The following is a 6,575-nucleotide window of genomic DNA, read 5'->3' as shown; positions in this document are numbered from 1 at the left end:
TCTATCACAGATAATCCTCGCTGTTCTCCACTTCAATACACCCATCCGCTAAAACGATGACTTTTCTTTCATGTGGGGTACAAACCAGACAAGGGGTTGTACTATTCTCCTCATCGAGATAGTCGATTTTCCCAGGAATACCTACATCTTCTAACAACGATTCCAGATCGATATATGTTTCATCCTTGATTACTATAATCACTTCGCTACCCAACCGTGAGTAACTAACTCCTGGATATGCCTTCCATATCTTCGAGTCAAATTGCGCCCTCAAGTAAACGTGAAATAGCACCCGAGAGATTTCTCCTATCTCTGGGACATACTCCCATGACGCATCCCACCCTTTATCCTGATAGTAAAAGGGGTTGTTTAACAACATTCCGATCAGCGCTTCTTCCATGCTACTCAACCCATCTACATAGCTTAACACAACTTTCTGAAGAGTATACTTCTTCACATTCCATAATGAGAAGTCGATCTTGTACACTCTTCTTACATTCGTTGACATCTTACTAATATAAGAATAGTGAGCTTCCTCAAGATCTTCCAACTCGTAAACGTTGTGCGGGTGACCTATCAATTCCAATAGACGTTTTGATAGTGCCATCAATACTAGTAAATCTACGCCGCACCCCGCTCTCCAAACATTAGTAGTTTGGGTTTCCGCATCATAATATTGGTGTGAATACCCTCGTCTATATTCACCGTGGAGGAGAGCCTCGAAGGCGTGAGGAATTTTTGTTAGAGAACAACACTCTATGTTTGATAACACATAACGATTAGCTAAAATTGCTTTAACGGCGCGCTCCATACGGAAACGGAGGACTCCCCGACTCTCCCATCCCTTTGGGTCGCTATTATACATTGTCTCTACTGTTGACGCTAACCGATATGCGGGTCTACTATTCAGGTATATACAATAGCTCCTTCTACCATTCCTATTTATGCTATATAAGATATCAGAAACTCTAGAATTGCTTCCATCCATTCCCATACTAATTATTCCTGAAATACCTATCTTAATTGATTGAATTTGAAACTGCATCCTCATCTGTTTTTGCCTCATAATCATTTTATTATTCGTTCCCTCCTTTCAATATGTTGCTGAGAATTTCTGAGAGATTTAGGTCTGGAGGAACTACACCAGTCCCAATGCATACTCCACCAATTATTAGACCAAATCCGATGAGAATACTCCCCCAACCCACATTATTACTATTGCTATCGGGCACGGGACCCTCACCCCCACCATCTGCTGCTGGAGGGAGAGGTATGCCGCCCTCCCCATCTTCGATCCCGCCATCAAAGGGGCCGTCGTTGATGTTTTTGTCGTATATGATATGAGGGATGTCATCCCCTACAGTGGGAGGATCCATAAGATCTGAATGCATATTCTCCCACGAAATTAATAACGATCCACCCGTCGCCCACCCTAGAAATGGTTCAGAATTTCTCATAATTTCCATGAAATTACCCATCCCTGATATGAGTTCCAGAATCGCAGCATCACCTTGTGTGATACTCAACAATGTCATAGTCCCACAACAGCCTAACTGGACACTTGCGAGTAGATTCCCATACACGTATCTGTAACCCACAGACGTATTATCCATTATGACAAGGGCTTTAGTCTTCATCGCTAGAGCATTGATACCCCTATGCGTCCGGAACCAGTGCAATTGGTGTGATAGTTCGTTATGCAAGTGTTGTATCGCTGTGTTATATTCAGGAATACGACGATCAAAGACTCCTTTATCCCAAAATATTTCCTTCATCGTTCTTAAACACATGAGATGATTCAAATATGCCATATGCCATATAAATGTTGGGTTCCGCCCGAATTCCTGCCAAGACTTTCTCTCATTAAAATTGATTTCCCTCACGACATCAGGATTTCCTAGATGAGGATTTGCCCTTTCAGTGTAATCGAAACAGCTAGTCTTATAAATGAAATCGTGATTACGCTCCTTCATAAACCTAATGAATTTTCGTTCATAACCACTATACCCACTCAAAGATAACGAGTGTGACGCACTAGAAATCTCCACGCCGCAGCACTTCGGTTTAGCCGTGCTTAGTTTCTTCAGCCAACCGTTGAAATCATTAAATGCCCCCATTTCTTGTATCATCTCATACGGTTCATAAACTCTCCTATTATCAATAAGTAGATTTCTGAAATACCTGGCATAACTACCAGAAGCAGAAAGAGGTGTTTTCTTATATAGTGGTGGTTGAGTATTCGTCGTAGGTATACGGGTCTCATAAACAGAGTGGGGAGACAGTTTTTGAGTCATTTCGCTTTCGTTTCCTTCATTTTATCCCCTTTTTAGCGGTGGATATTCAAGTTATTAATCGCTTACGATGTGAATAATATAGATTCAATATCTAATGATGAGGTATATATTATTGATAGTAATCATTCAGCGTCTAATAAGCGAGATGACATAGAAGAAGTAGAGATGGAGATCAAATCGACTTCTAGTGAAAAGGGTAAAGGTTTTGCTATAATTAGTAAAGAGGATTTGATTGCTATAGGAATCGTCCTTGGATCGGGGGCAGACGGTGGTGATGACGGTTCAACTGGGTCAGATACTTCCGCTACTTCATTAGGGAAGATGAATAATATCTTCGGTCGTTGTTCAAAGATCAACAGTTTAATCCACAGAATTAGCTGTCAATGTATATCTGCTCTGAAACATTATCAAATCGTCGATATTAGTGCGACATGGGCTTCGTTAATCGATTTATTGTGTGCTCTCGGAGGTGCTATACAAGGTTGGGCTGCTCTATATGAAACTGAAATCGTGATAGCTTATATAATCTATCTGTATTTAGGGGAGTATTTTACTAAATACCGGTTTGATATCAGTCATCGCGTAGCTGGAAGTGCTTTTGATTACACTGTTTTTGATAGACCGAATACTCGCATAGTAAAGGCGCCTAAGAAATCGTTATTGTTTGACAAAACCCTGCCCTTTTTTGCAAATTGGCCTGCATCTTCGACCATTCCGTGGTCTACCATTAGAAATAGGTATTATTCGGTTAATAATTTGAATAGAATAATGAATTCTTTAGGTTTAGTGAGTATAAACAAGTTAACTCTGTCGTGGAATGAGATCCATAACACATATTATGGTTCTGGGGTGAAATCCCTATTTGCTGAAGGGTACACAAGACTATTAGTTCAAGTTACAACAAGGGCATATGCACATAAATTCGAGGGGGGTAGTTTCTGCACTTTCCATATCCTCGTTTTATTAGGGATCGGGGTAGTTGTTTGGTACAAATTTAGTGCACAAGATCCACTTACTCTACCACTAGAGGATACGAAGCTCCACTTGTTCGAGCCATTCAAACATTATAGTTCCGTAGTAGAGGGTTATAATAAAATCACATACTGGATGACTGAAGATGTCGTGGAGATAGTTTATAACAATTATAAACCTTCTTGTGAACCTTTTTGCCGAATAGTTGAGGTTAATCAATATGATATGGAGCATCTGGCTCAAAAAGAACGTATGGCTTCGATTGGACTAGCAATCATGATTGCAACCTTTATCACTACAAACGTGATTATACCTGTAACACTACCCCTTATACAATACTGAAAGAGGGCATATTATAAAACTATGTTTTACCTAATGAATTTATGAGCTATTTTACACCTGGAATTTATAAGCAAGAGATTTATACTCTTAAAGGGTGCCACATAATTCGTTGAGGGGGAATTCGGACATATAGTTCGAGGCGTAATTTGTCGAGAATTCTGTATTCTGAGACTATACTAGAGTCGTCATCTAACGTCAGCCTTCTCTCCACACAGCCTGCATGTAGGCTATTACCAATCAAGGTATGCCACATCCTTCACTTAAGGGCGGGACGTTGTATAGTGTAGTCTATTATAGGTGCGGTTTGAAACCACTTTGATTCTCTAAGGGTTTGCCACAATAAAGAATCGCTATACTGCAGATAGTCCGCCTGCTTTCAACGTTATTATTGTTTATGATTTAAGGCTGCAACCTCCTTATCTGTAGTTTGGGTTGCCGGCGGTGGTACGAGCCATCCCCCTCCTCTGTTTTAAAAAGATTGAAAGATCTTAACATCAGAAGTGCGGCAAGCAGACTGCCATGAAGAGTGGAACTATATTGGTTAGACGGGAGTCTTGTTACAATACAATGTCCAGAGAAGGTTTTTTTCTGCCGGGTGTTTGAATCTGTCTGATCTTGTATTGGATCAGTGATGTTCATTTCGCTCGTGCTAGAAAACATATTCTCTATATGTTCAAACCGCTTTTCTGAGAAAATAGACCTTTAAGGCGAGGTACAATGCATACACAATTCTCATTCATTCCTAAAATGATTTAGAAATAGAACAATCCGTTTATAGAATTCGCTACTGCGCGAGGGGAAAGGTTCTACCCTCAATCTTACTTGTATCAACATGTGACGAGGAAGCGTCATTGGCACATGTCTACGACAAATCCTATTCGAGAGGCACCGAAGGCTGGTTAGAGATCGGATACTCGACCATAGCTACCTCTTTTTCTAGATCTGGTTAGAGATCGGTTGACTCCCCCACAACAACTCATGCACTACATAAATCTCATGCGGTTGTCCATACCTCCCATTTAGAGCACATATCTCACAGTGGTAGGCTTGGCGAGTATACCGACCGTCAACTTCAGGCACAACCACGGGCAACCTGAAAAGTAACGACGATATTTTCTTATACTGCTCTGGAAAGAGAAACAACACTACCTCAGGGCGGTATTCATTCTCGATAACATCCATATATGACCCGAAAGGAAGATCGATCCCAAAAACGGTATCTGAATTCAACACTCTAATTTGAATCTTATGTGCAAGAAGTTCAATGAGTCCCGATACTCCGATTTAGAAAGAACCTCTTCTGCTCTAGCATGGGATGCTCGCCGACTACATCAGTACACGCTTTATCATAAATAGGATGAACGCTGAAAGTCCTAGAGTCTCACTCATGGCATTTGCTCGAGTTATAGAGGCTCTATCTATATTCTTATTATCGTGCTTGGATAGCAATCCTTTCTTTCAATCGACTAAGACTGTTAGAAAGCACATTCATATAAGCCTTGCCTTTCAGTAACTATCCTTAGCGCTGTTCTTCTGCCTATCTCCTATTGGTCAGACAGATCCGGGCTTATCAAGTGGTACTGAAATAGGGTCAAATTCTGTTTAGTAGAAAGGAAGGAAGACGGCATGGGTCTCGTCGGACTTGATGACGATGCCGAAGTATAAGGGAGGCATGGGATTTAGAGACATTGAAATTGAGAATCAGGCTATCTTGGCTAGGCAAGCCTGGCGGATTCTACAAGATCCTATGTCTCTTAGCGCCCGGGTGTTGAAAGTGGTTTATTCTCCAACTGCTCCTAAGTGCTGCTCTAGGAAACAAACCGTAACAGATATGGACGGGAATAAAAAATGGACGCTGAGTAAATCTGTAATATTCCTATTAGCCATGTCACTTAGGGAAACTTCTGGGCGTGGCCCGGCATTATAAGAAGACCGGTAACAAAGGAAGGAGACTATCTATTTGCTGAGACTATGGTTACTCTTAGCTTGACATACAGAGTTTAGGATGTGATCGATCGGTCGGGAGGACAATAATAACAATGTAGAGAATTGGTCTAGCTACAACCCTCCAGTGGAATTAAAGCGACTCGCCAAGGCCAGTTCGATAGAAAGGGAACCCTTGTGGAGAGACAGGATCCCCATCTTTCGGTGGAAGAACCTCTTGATCTTACGCCCTATGTTCTTGGTAAAGTGAGCTATGTCATAGCCTATTGCTACCCGATCTACAAGTCGGTCTACTTCTGGCTCTTGCCTTGATTGGAACGGCTTTCGAGTAAGAAAGGGCCTTTACTTTCCCCCTGAGGGTAGGAAAATCATGATCGGGATAGCGGACGTAAAGCTATTGAACTTAGGTATGCTCTTTCCTTTTGTCGAAGTGGAATCGTAGAACACAATGTGATACGATGAGATAGAAAATGCAATAGAAATAGAAATAAGGATAGCAAACGGGTTACCTACTCTACTCCTAAGGGTCAAAGCAAGCCCTTTAATTCCATTCTTTATTCTTACATTAAAGAATGAATCAAATCTCCCCAAGTAGGATTCGAACCTACGACCAATCAGTTAACAGCCGATCGCTCTACCGAACTGAGCTATTGAGGACGAACGAATTGCTTAATAAGCTGAACACCCACATAATCTCGATTTGACACAGCAACACTTTCCATAACAACAGGGATTAAAAAACAGGTGATCAGGACTCGGATCCTGGGTATCTGTCTGACGTGTGATAAGGCGGGGACAGGATTCGAACCTGCAGTCTTCAGGTCATGAGCCTGATGAGTTGACCAATTCCTCTACCCCGCGTCTTCCCCTGATCTTTCTTTCCCTCTTCAGTGAGTGACTCGAAAGAACTAATTAAATAGGGGTTTTCGATCTGCTTTCTATACTAAAATTCGAGAAATCATTTTTTGATTCAGGTTGATTCGGGCAGTTCAGTATTGAATTATCCATCCTTTCGAGTACTAA

The 6,575-nt window shown here is 41.4% G+C and overlaps 1 non-coding gene across 1 annotated transcript; it reads right to left on the bottom strand.

Annotated features, from left to right (window-relative positions):
* Positions 1-6,135: 6,135 nt before the first annotated feature.
* On the bottom strand, positions 6,136-6,209 carry TRNAN-GUU (transfer RNA asparagine (anticodon GUU)). Its single transcript has one exon. It is a non-coding gene; the product is annotated as a tRNA-Asn (tRNA).
* Between the last annotated feature and the right edge of the window lie 366 nt (positions 6,210-6,575).

This window comes from Triticum urartu, chromosome 7A, assembly GCF_056163025.1.
Source record: "Triticum urartu cultivar PI428250 chromosome 7A, HENAU_Tu73, whole genome shotgun sequence".
In the NCBI taxonomy this organism is placed as follows: domain Eukaryota; kingdom Viridiplantae; phylum Streptophyta; class Magnoliopsida; order Poales; family Poaceae; genus Triticum; species Triticum urartu.
The sequence above is the reverse complement of the archived record's forward strand: the minus strand, read 5'-3'. Positions and strand labels throughout refer to the sequence as shown.